The 12,206-nt window shown below is 36.1% G+C and overlaps 1 protein-coding gene across 1 annotated transcript in view; it reads right to left on the bottom strand.

Annotated features, from left to right (window-relative positions):
* fer1l4 (fer-1 like family member 4) overlaps positions 1-12,206 on the bottom strand; it is a 293,664-nt gene that overhangs the window by 119,821 nt on the left and 161,637 nt on the right.

Genomic DNA, 12,206 nt, shown 5'->3' with positions numbered 1-12,206 from the left:
CTAAGATATGATTAAAGTGGTGGGTGGACTCATTTACTTTTTGAGCAAAGCCGATAGAGTCTAATAATAGATTAAATGCAGTGTTGAGGCTGTCATTCTCAGCATCTGTGTGGATGTTAAAATCGCCCACTATAATTATCTTATCTGAGCTAAGCACTAAGTCAGACAAAAGGTCTGAAAATTCACAGAGAAACTCACAGTAACGACCAGGTGGACGATAGATAATAACAAATAAAACTGGTTTTTGGGACTTCCAATTTGGATGGACAAGACTAAGAGACAAGCTTTCAAATGAATTAAAGCTCTGTCTAGGTTTTTGATTAATTAATAAGCTGGAATGGAAGATTGCTGCTAATCCTCTGCCACGGCCCGTGCTACGAGCATTCTGACAGTTAGTGTGACTCGGGGGTGTTGACTCATTTAAACTAACATATTCATCCTGCTGTAACCAGGTTTCTGTTAGGCAGAATAAATCAATACGTTGATCAATTATTATATCATTTACCAACAGGGACTTAGAAGAGAGAGACCTAATGTTTAATAGACCACATTTAACTGTTTTAGTCTGTGGTGCAATTGAAGGTGCTATATTATTTTTTCTTTTTGAATTTTTATGCTTAAATAGATTTTTGCTGGTTATTGGTGGTCTGGGAGCAGGCACCATCTCTACGGGGATGGGGTAATGAGGGGATGGCAGGGGGAGAGAAGCTGCAGAGAGGTGTATAAGACCACAGCTCTGCCTCCTGGTCCCAACGCTGGACAGTCACAGTTTGGAGGATCCAAGAAAATTGGCCAGATTTCTAGAAATGAGAGCTGCTCCATCTAAAGTGGGATGGATGCCGTCTCTCCTAACAAGACCAGGTTTTCCCCAGAAGCTTTGCCAATTATCAATGAAGCCCACCTCATTTTTTGGACACCACTCAGACAGCCAGCAATTCAAGGAGAACATGCGGCTAAACATGTCACTCCCGGTCTGATTGGGGAGGGGCCCAGAGAAAACAACAGAGTCCGACATTGTTTTTGCAAAGTTACACACCGATTTAATGTTAATTTTAGTGACCTCCGATTGGCGTAACCGAGTGTCATTACTGCCGACGTGAATTACAATCTTACCAAATTTACGCTTAGCCTTAGCCAGCAATTTCAAATGTCAGCTACTGTAAATAACTCTCAACTTCTATCAATTACTGTCAGCTACTGAGAATAACTCAACCTGTATCAATTACTGTCAGCTACTGAGAATAACTCTCAACTTCTATCAATTAGTGCCTGACTCCGTGCCTGACTCCGTGGTATAACTCACAAACTCGTAGCTTAAAGCAGATAACCCGTAAGTTGGAGAGGAAATGGCGTCTCACTAATTTAGAAGATCTTCACTTAGCCTGGAAAAAGAGTCTGTTGCTCTATAAAAAAGCCCTCCGTAAAGCTAGGACATCTTTCTACTCATCACTAATTGAAGAAAATAAGAACAACCCCAGGTTTCTTTTCAGCACTGTAGCCAGGCTGACAAAGAGTCAGAGCTCTATTGAGCTGAGTATTCCATTAACTTTAACTAGAAATGACTTCATGACTTTCTTTGCTCACAAAATTTTAACTATTAGAGAAAAAATTACTCATAACCATCCCAATGACGTATCGTTATCTTTGGCTGCTTTCAGTGATGCCGGTATTTGGTTAGACTCTTTCTCTCCGATTGTTCTGAGTTATTTTCATTAGTTACTTCATCCAAACCATCAACATGTTTATTAGACCCCATTCCTACCAGGCTGCTCAAGGAAGCCCTACCATTATTTAATGCTTCGATCTTAAATATGATCAATCTATCTTTGTTAGTTGGCTATGTACCACAGGCTTTTAAGGTGGCAGTAATTAAACCATTACTTAAAAAGCCATCACTTGACCCAGCTATCTTAGCTAATTATAGGCCAATCTCCAACCTTCCTTTTCTCTCAAAAATTCTTGAAAGGGTAGTTGTAAAACAGCTAACTGATCATCTGCAGAGGAATGGTCTATTTGAAGAGTTTCAGTCAGGTTTTAGAATTCATCATAGTACAGAAACAGCATTAGTGAAGGTTACAAATGACCTTCTTATGGCCTTGGACAGTGGACTCATCTCTGTGCTTGTTCTGTTAGACCTCAGTGCTGCTTTTGATACTGTTGACCATAAAATTTTATTACAGAGATTAGAGCATGCCATGGGTATTAAAGGCACTGCGCTGCGGTGGTTTGAATCATATTTGTCTAATAGATTACAATTTGTTCATGTAAATGGGGAATCTTCTTCACAGACTAAAGTTAATTATGGAGTTCCACAAGGTTCTGTGCTAGGACCAATTTTATTCACTTTATACATGCTTCCCTTAGGCAGTATTATTAGATGGTATTGCTTAAATTTTCATTGTTACGCAGATGATACCCAGCTTTATCTATCCATGAAGCCAGAGGACACACACCAATTAGCTAAACTGCAAGATTGTCTTACAGGCATAAAGACATGGATGACCTCTAATTTCCTGCTTTTAAACTCAGATAAAACTGAAGTTATTGTACTTGGCCCCACAAATCTTAGAAACATGGTGTCTAACCAGATCCTTACTCTGGATGGCATTACCCTGACCTCTAGTAATACTGTGAGAATCTGGAGTCATTTTTGATCAGGATATGTCATTCAAAGCACATATTAAACAAATATGTAGGCTGCTTTTTTGCATTTACGCAATATCTCTAAAATCAGAAGGTCTTGTCTCAGAGTGATGCTGAAAAACTAATTCATGCATTTATTTCCTCTAGGCTGGACTACTGTTAATTCATTATTATCAGGTTGTCCTAAAAGTTCCCTAAAAAGCCTTCAGGTTAATTCAAAATGCTGCAGCAGAGTACTGACGGGACTAGAAGGAGAGAGCATATCTCACCCATATGGCCTCTCTCATTGGTTCCTGTTAATTCTAGAATAGAAGTCTAAAATTCTTCAATACTATCAGCTACTGTCAATAACTCTCAACTTCTATCAATTGCTATCAGCTACTGTAAATAACTCTCAACTTCTATCAATTACTGTCAGCTACTGAGAATAACTCTCAACTTCTATCAATTACTATCAGCTACTGAGAATAACTCTCAACTTCTATCAATTACTATCAGCTACTGAGAATAACTCTCAACTTCTATCAATTACTATCAGCTACTGAGAATAACTCTCAACTTCTATCAACTACTGTCAGCTACTGAGAATAACTCTCAACAACTATCAATTACTGTCAGCTATCGTCAATAACACTCACCTTCTATCAATTACTGTCAGCCACTGAGAATAATTCTCAACAACTATCAATTACTGTCAGCTACTATCAATAACTCTCAACTTCTATCAATTACTGTCAGCTACTGTCAATAACTCTCAACTTCTATCAATTACTGTCAGCTACTGTCAATAACTCTCAACTTCTATGAATTACTGTCAGCTACTGTCAATAACTCTCAACTTCTATCAATTACTATCAGCTACTGTAAATAACTCTCAACTTCTATCAATTACTATCAGCTACTGTCAATAACTCTCAACTTCTATCAATTACTGTCAGCTACTGAGAATAACTCTCAACCTCTATCAATTACTGTCAGCTACTGAGAATAACTCTCAACTTCTATCAATTACTGTCAGCTACTGAGAATAACTCTCAACTTCTATCAATTACTAGTCAGCTATGTCAATAAATCTCAACCTTCTATCAATTACTGTCAGCTACTGTCAATAACTCTCAACTTCTATCAATTACTATCAGCTACTGGCAATAACTCTCACTTCTATCAATTACTGTCAGCTACTGTAATAACTCTCAACTTCTATCAATTACTAGTCAGCTACTGAGAATAACTCTCAACCTTCTATCAATTGACTGTCAGCTACTGAGAATAACTCTCAACTTCTATCAATTACTGTCAGCTACTGAGAATAACTCTCAACTTCTATCAATTACTGTCAGCTACTGTCAATAACTCTCAACTTCTATCAATTACTGTCAGCTACTGAGAATAACTCTCAACTTCTATCAATTACTATCAGCTACTGTCAATAACTCTCAACTTCTATCAATTACTGTCAGCTACTGTCAATAACTCTCAACTTCTATCAATTACTGTCAGCTACTGAGAATAACTCTCAACTTCTATCAATTACTATCAGCTACTGTCAATAACTCTCAACTTCTATCAATTACTATCAGCTACTGTCAATAACTCTCAACTTCTATCAATTACTATCAGCTACTGTCAATAACTCTCAACTTATATCAATTACTGTCAGCTACTGATAATAACTCTCAACTTCTATCAATTACTATCAGCTACTGTCAATAACTCTCAACTTCTATCAATTACTGTCAGCTACTGATAATAACTCTCAACTTCTATCAATTACTGTCAGCTACTGTCAATAACTCTCAACTTCTATCAATTACTGTCAGCTACTGAGAATAACACTCACCTTCTATCAATTGCTATCAGCTACTGAGAATAACTCTCAACTTCTATCAATTACTATCAGCTACTGTCAATAACTCTCAACTTCTATCAATTACTGTCAGTTACTGAGAATAACTCTCAACTTCTATCAATTACTATCAGCTACTGTCAACTCTCAACTTCTATCAATTACTGTCAGTTACTGAGAATAACTCTCAAATTCTATCAAATACTATCAGCTACTGTCAATAACTCTCAACCTCTATCAATTACTATCAGCTACTGTCAATAACTCTCAACCTCTATCAATTGCTGTCAGCTACTGAGAATAACTATCAACTTCTATCAATTACTGTCAGCTACTGAGATTAACTCTCAACGTCTATCAATTACTGTCAGCTACTGAGAATAACTCTCAACTTCTATCAATTACTATCAGCTACTGTCAATAACTCTCAACTTCTATCAATTACTATCAGCTACTGTCAATAACTCTCAAATTATATAAATTACTGTCAGCTACTGAGAATAACTCTCAACTTCTATCAATTACTGTCAGCTACTGTCAATAACTCTCAACGTCTATCAATTACTGTTAGCTACTGAGAATAACTCTCAACCTCTATCAATTACTATCAGCTACTGTCAATAACTCTCAACTTCTATCAATTAATATCAGCTACTGTCAATAACTCTCAACTTCTATCAATTACTATCAGCTCCTGTCAATAACTCTCAACCTATATCAATTACTGTCAGCTACTGTCAATAACTCTCAACTTCTATCAGTTACTGTCAGCTACTGAGAATAACTCTCAACTTCTATCAATTACTATCAGCTACTGTCAATAACTCTCAACTTCTATCAATTACTGTCAGCTACTGAGAATAACTCTCAACTACTATCAATTACTGTCAGCTACTGTCAATAACTCTCAACTTCTATCAATTACTGTCAGCTACTGTCAATAACTCTCAACTTCTATCAATTACTGTCAGCTACTGTCAATAACTCTCAACTTCTATCAATTACTATCAGCTACTGTCAATAACTCTCAACTTCTATCAATTACTATCAGCTACTGTCAATAACTCTCAACTTCTATCAATTACTATCACCTCCTGTCAATAACTCTCAACCTATATCAATTACTATCAGCTACTGTCAATAACTCTCAACTTCTATCAATTACTATCAGCTACTGTCAATAACTCTCAACCTCTATCAATTACTGTCAGCTACTGATAATAACTCTCAACTTCTATCAATTACTGTCAGCTACTGATAATAACTCTCAACTTCTATCAATTACTGTCAGCTACTGAGAATAACTCTCAACTTCTATCAATTACTATCAGCTACTGTCAATAACTCTCAACTTCTATCAATTACTATCAGCTACTGTCAATAACTCTCAACTTCTATCAATTACTGTCAGCTACTGAGAATAACTCTCAACTTCTATCAATTACTATCAGCTACTGTCAATAACTCTCAACTTCTATCAATTACTGTCAGCTACTGAGAATAACTCTCAACTTCTATCAATTACTATCAGCTACTGTCAATAACTCTCAACTTCTATCAATTACTATCAGCTACTGTCAATAACTCTCAACCTCTATCAATTGCTGTCAGCTACTGAGAATAATCTCTCAACTTCTATCAATTACTGTCAGCTACTGAGATTAACTCTCAACTTCTATCAATTACTATCAGCTACTGTCAATAACTCTCAAATTCTATCAATTACTATCAGCTACTGAGAATAACTCTCAACTTCTATCAATTGATGTGAGCTACTGAGAATAACTCTCAACTTCTATCAGTTACTATCAGCTATTGTCAATAACTCTCAACTTCTATCAATTATTGTCAGCTACTGAGAATAACTCTCAACCTCTATCAATTACTGTCAGCTACTGTCAATAACTCTCAACTTCTATCAATTACTATCAGCTACTGAGAATAACTCTCAACTTCTATCAATTAATGTGAGCTACTGAGAATAACTCTCAACTTCTATCAGTTACTATCAGCAATTGTCAATAACTCTCACCTTCTATCAATTATTGTCAGCTACTGAGAATAACTCTCAACCTCTATCAATTACTGTCAGCTACTGAGAATAACTCTCAACTTCTATCAATTACTATCAGCTATTGTCAATAACTCTCATCTTCTATCAATTAATGTGAGCTACTGAGAATAACTCTCAACTTCTATCAATTACTATCAGCTACTGTCAATAACTCTCAACTTCTATCAATTAATGTCAGCTACTGAGAATAACTCTCAACTTCTATCAATTACTATCAGCTACTGTCAATAACTCTCAACTTCTATCAATTACTATCAGCTACTGTCAATAACTCTCAACTTCTATCAATTATTGTCAGCTACTGAGAATAACTCTCAACTTCTATCAATTACTATCAGCTATTGTCAATAACTCTCAACTTCTATCAATTATTGTCAGCTACTGAGAATAACTCTCAACTTCTATCAATTACTATCAGCTACTGTCAATAACTCTCAACATATATCAATTACTGTCAGCTACTGATAATAACTCTCAAATTCTATCAATTACTATCAGCTACTGAGAATAACTCAACTTCTATCAATTACTATCAGCTACTGTCAATAACTCTCAACTACTATCAATTACTATCAGCTACTGTCAATAACTCTCAACTTCTATCAATTACTGTCAGCTACTGAGAATAACTCTCAACTTCTATCAATTACTATCAGCTACTGTCAATAACTCTCAACCTTTTATCAATTACTATCAGCTCCTGTCAATAACTCTCAACCTATATCAATTACTGTCAGCTACTGTCAATAACTCAACTTCTATCAGTTACTGTCAGCTACTGAGAATAACTCTCAACTTCTATCAATTACTATCAGCTCCTGTCAATAACTCTCAACCTATATCAATTACTATCAGATACTGTCAATAACTCAAGTTCTATCAGTTACTATCAGCTACTGTCAATAACTCTCAACTTCTATCAATTAATGTGAGCTACTGAGAATAACTCTCAACTTCTATCAATTACTGTCAGCTACTGAGAATAACTCTCAACTTCTATAAATTACTGTCAGCTACTGTCAATAACTCTCAACTTCTATCAATTACTATCAGCTACTGAGAATAACTCTCAACTTCTATCAATTAATGTGAGCTACTGAGAATAACTCTCAACTTCTATCAGTTACTATCAGCAATTGTCAATAACTCTCAACTTCTATCAATTACTATCAGCTACTGAGAATAACTCTCAACTTCTATCAATTAATGTGAGCTACTGAGAATAACTCTCAACTTCTATCAGTTACTGTCAGCTACTGAGAATAACTCTCAACTTCTATCAATTACTATCAGCTATTGTCAATAACTCTCAACTTCTATCAATTACTGTCAGCTACTGAGAATAACTCTCAACTTCTATCAGTTACTATCAGCTATTGTCAATAACTCTCAACTTCTATCAATTATTGTCAGCTACTGAGAATAACTCTCAACTTCTATCAATTACTATCAGCTACTGTCAATAACTCTCAACTTCTATCAATTACTATCAGCTACTGTCAATAACTCTCAACCTCTATCAATTGCTGTCAGCTACTGAGAATAACTCTCAACTTCTATCAATTACTGTCAGCTACTGAGAATAACTCTCAACTTCTATCAGTTACTATCAGCTATTGTCAATAACTCTCAACTTCTATCAATTACTGTCAGCTACTGAGAATAACTCTCAACTTCTATCAATTACTATCAGCTATTGTCAATAACTCTCAACGTCTATCAATTAATGTGAGCTACTGAGAATAACTCTCAACTTCTATCAATTACTATCAGCTCCTGCCAATAACTCTCAACCTATATCAATTACTGTCAGCTATTGAGAATAACTCTCAACTTCTATCAATTACTATCAGCTACTGATAATGAATGAATGAATGAATGAAAACTGTTTATTTCGAACATTTGATACAACAACAATTACAAGATAGATCAGTAAAGACAACAACAAAAAAGTTCCTACTGTGTACCCAACATGTCCGAAAATAATAACTCTCAACTTCTATCAATTACTGTCAGCTACTGATAATAACTCAACGTCTATCAATTACTATCAGCTACTGTCAATAACTCTCAACTTCTATCAATTACTATTAGCTCCTGTCAATAACTCTCAACTTCTATCAATTACTGTCAGCTACTGATAATAACTCTCAACTTCTATCAATTACTGTCAGCTACTGATAATAACTCTCAACGTCTATCAATTACTATCAGCTACTGTCAATGACTCTCAACTTCTATCAGTTACTCTCAACTTCTATCAATTCCTCGCAGCTGCTATCAATTACTCTCAACTTCTATAAATTATACTCTTCTGTCAATGACTCTCACCTTCTATCAATAACTCTCAACTTCTATCAATTACTATCAGCTACTGTCAATAACTCTCAACTTCTATCAATTACTGTCAGCTACTGAGAATAACTCTCAACTTCTATCAGTTACTATCAGCTATTGTCAATAACTCTCAACTTCTATCAATTATTGTCAGCTACTGAGAATAACTCTCAACCTCTATCAATTACTGTCAGCTACTGAGAATAACTCTCAACTTCTATCAATTACTATCAGCTATTGTCAATAACTCTCAACTTCTATCAATTAATGTGAGCTACTGAGAATAACTCTCAACTTCTATCAATTACTATCAGCTACTGTCAATAACTCTCAACTTCTATCAATTACTGTCAGCTACTGAGAATAACTCTCAACTTCTATCAATTACTATCAGCTACTGTCAATAACTCTCAACTTCTATCAATTACTGTCAGCTACTGATAATAACTCTCAACTTCTATCAATTACTATCAGCTACTGTCAATAACTCTCAACTTCTATCAATTACTATCAGCTACTGTCAATAACTCTCAACTTCTATCAATTACTGTCAGCTACTGTCAATAACTCTCAACTTCTATCAATTACTATCAGCTATTGTCAATAACTCTCAACTTCTATCAATTACTGTCAGCTACTGAGAATAACTCTCAACCTTCTATCAATTACTGTCAGCTACTGAGAATAACTCTCAACTTCTATCAATTACTATCAGCTATTGTCAATAACTCTCAACTTCTATCAATACTGTCAGCTACTGAGAATAACTCTCACCTTCTATCAATTACTAGTCAGCTACTTGAGCAATAACTCTCAACTTCTATCAATTACTTGTCAGCTACTGAGAATAACTCTCAACTTCTATCATTACTATCAGCTACTGTCAATAACTCTCACCTCTATCAATTACTAGTCAGCTACTGATAATAACTCTCAACTTCTATCAATTACTATCAGGCTACTGTCAATACTCCTCAACTTCTATCAATTACTGTCAGCTACTGAGAATAACTCTCAACTTCTATCAATTACTATCAGCTACTGTCAATAACTCTCAACTTCTATCAATTACTGTCAGCTACTGAGAATAACTCTCAACTTCTATCAATTACTCTCATCTACTATCAATTACTCTCAACTTATATGAATTACACTCTTCTATCAATGGCTCAACTGCTATCAATGACTCTCGATTTCTATCAATTACTCTCAGCTGCTATCAGTTACTCTCATCTACTATCAATTACTCTCAACTTCTATCAATTACTTGCAGGTGCTATCAATTACTCTCATCTACTATCAATTACTCTCAGCTGCTATCAATTACTCTCAGCTGCTATCAATTATCAATCAATCAATCAATTTTTTTATATAGCGCCAAATCACAACAAACAGTTGCCCCAAGGCGCTTTATATTGTAAGGCAAAGCCATACAATAATTATGTAAAACCCCAACGGTCAAAACGACCCCCTGTGAGCAAGCACTTGGCTACAGTGGGAAGGAAAAACTCCCTTTTAACAGGAAGAAACCTCCAGCAGAACCAGGCTCAGGGAGGGGCAGTCTTCTGATGGGACTGGTTGGGGCTGAGGGAGAGAACCAGGAAAAGACATGCTGTGGAGGGGAGCAGAGATCGATCACTAATGATTAAATGCAGAGTGGTGCATACAGAGCAAAAAGAGAAAGAAACAGTGCATCATGGGAACCCCCCAGCAGTCTACGTCTATAGCAGCATAACTAAGGGATGGTTCAGGGTCACCTGATCCAGCCCTAACTATAAGCTTTAGCAAAAAGGAAAGTTTTAAGCCTAATCTTAAAAGTAGAGAGGGTGTCTGTCTCCCTGATCTGAATTGGGAGCTGGTTCCACAGGAGAGGAGCCTGAAAGCTGAAGGCTCTGCCTCCCATTCTACTCTTACAAACCCTAGGAACTACAAGTAAGCCTGCAGTCTGAGAGCGAAGCGCTCTATTGGGGTGATATGGTACTACGAGGTCCCTAAGATAAGATGGGACCTGATTATTCAGAACCTTATAAGTAAGAAGAAGAATTTTAAATTCTATTCTAGAATTAACAGGAAGCCAATGAAGAGAGGCCAATATGGGTGAGATATGCTCTCTCCTTCTAGTCCCCGTCAGTACTCTAGCTGCAGCATTTTGAATTAACTGAAGGCTTTTTAGGGAACTTTTAGGACAACCTGATAATAATGAATTACAATAGTCCAGCCTAGAGGAAATAAATGCATGAATTAGTTTTTCAGCATCACTCTGAGACAAGACCTTTCTGATTTTAGAGATATTGCGTAAATGCAAAAAAGCAGTCCTACATAAAGGTTTAATATGCGCTTTGAATGACATATCCTGATCAAAAATGACTCCAAGATTTCTCACAGTATTACTAGAGGTCAGGGTAATGCCATCCAGAGTAAGGATCTGGTTAGACACCATGTTTCTAAGATTTGTGGGGCCAAGTACAATAACTTCAGTTTTATCTGAGTTTAAAAGCAGGAAATTAGAGGTCATCCATGTCTTTATGTCTGTAAGACAATCCTGCAGTTTAGCTAATTGGTGTGTGTCCTCTGGCTTCATGGATAGATAAAGCTGGGTATCATCTGAGTAACAATGAAAATTTAAGCAATACCGTCTAATAATACTGCCTAAGGGAAGCATGTATAAAGTGAATAAAATTGGTCCTAGCACAGAACCTTGTGGAACTCCATAATTAACTTTAGTCTGTGAAGAAGATTCCCCATTTACATGAACAAATTGTAATCTATTAGACAAATATGATTCAAACCACCGCAACGCAGTGCCTTTAATACCTATGGCATGCTCTAATCTCTGTAATAAAATGTTATGGTCAACAGTATCAAAAGCAGCACTGAGGTCTAACAGAACAAGCACAGAGATAAGTCCACTGTCCGAGGCCATAAGAAGATCATTTGTAACCTTCACTAATGCTGTTTCTGTACTATGATGAATTCTAAAACCTGACTGAAACTCTTCAAATAGACCATTCCTCTGCAGATGATCAGTTAGCTGTTTTACAACTACCCTTTCAAGAATTTTTGAGAGAAAAGGAAGGTTGGAGATTGGCCTATAATTAGCTAAGATAGCTGGGTCAAGTGATGGCTTTTTAAGTAATGGTTTAATTACTGCCACCTTAAAAGCCTGTGGTACATAGCCAATTAACAAAGATAGATTGATCATATTTAAGATCGAAGCATTAAATAATGGTAGGGCTTCCTTGAGCAGCCTGGTAGGAATGGGGTCTAATAAACATGTTGATGGTTTGGATGAAGTAACTAATGAAA

Source organism: Thalassophryne amazonica, chromosome 3 (genome assembly GCF_902500255.1).
Source record: "Thalassophryne amazonica chromosome 3, fThaAma1.1, whole genome shotgun sequence".
Lineage (NCBI taxonomy): Eukaryota > Metazoa > Chordata > Actinopteri > Batrachoidiformes > Batrachoididae > Thalassophryne > Thalassophryne amazonica.
Note: the sequence above shows the minus strand (reverse complement) of the source record. Positions and strands in the feature narration are given on the sequence as shown.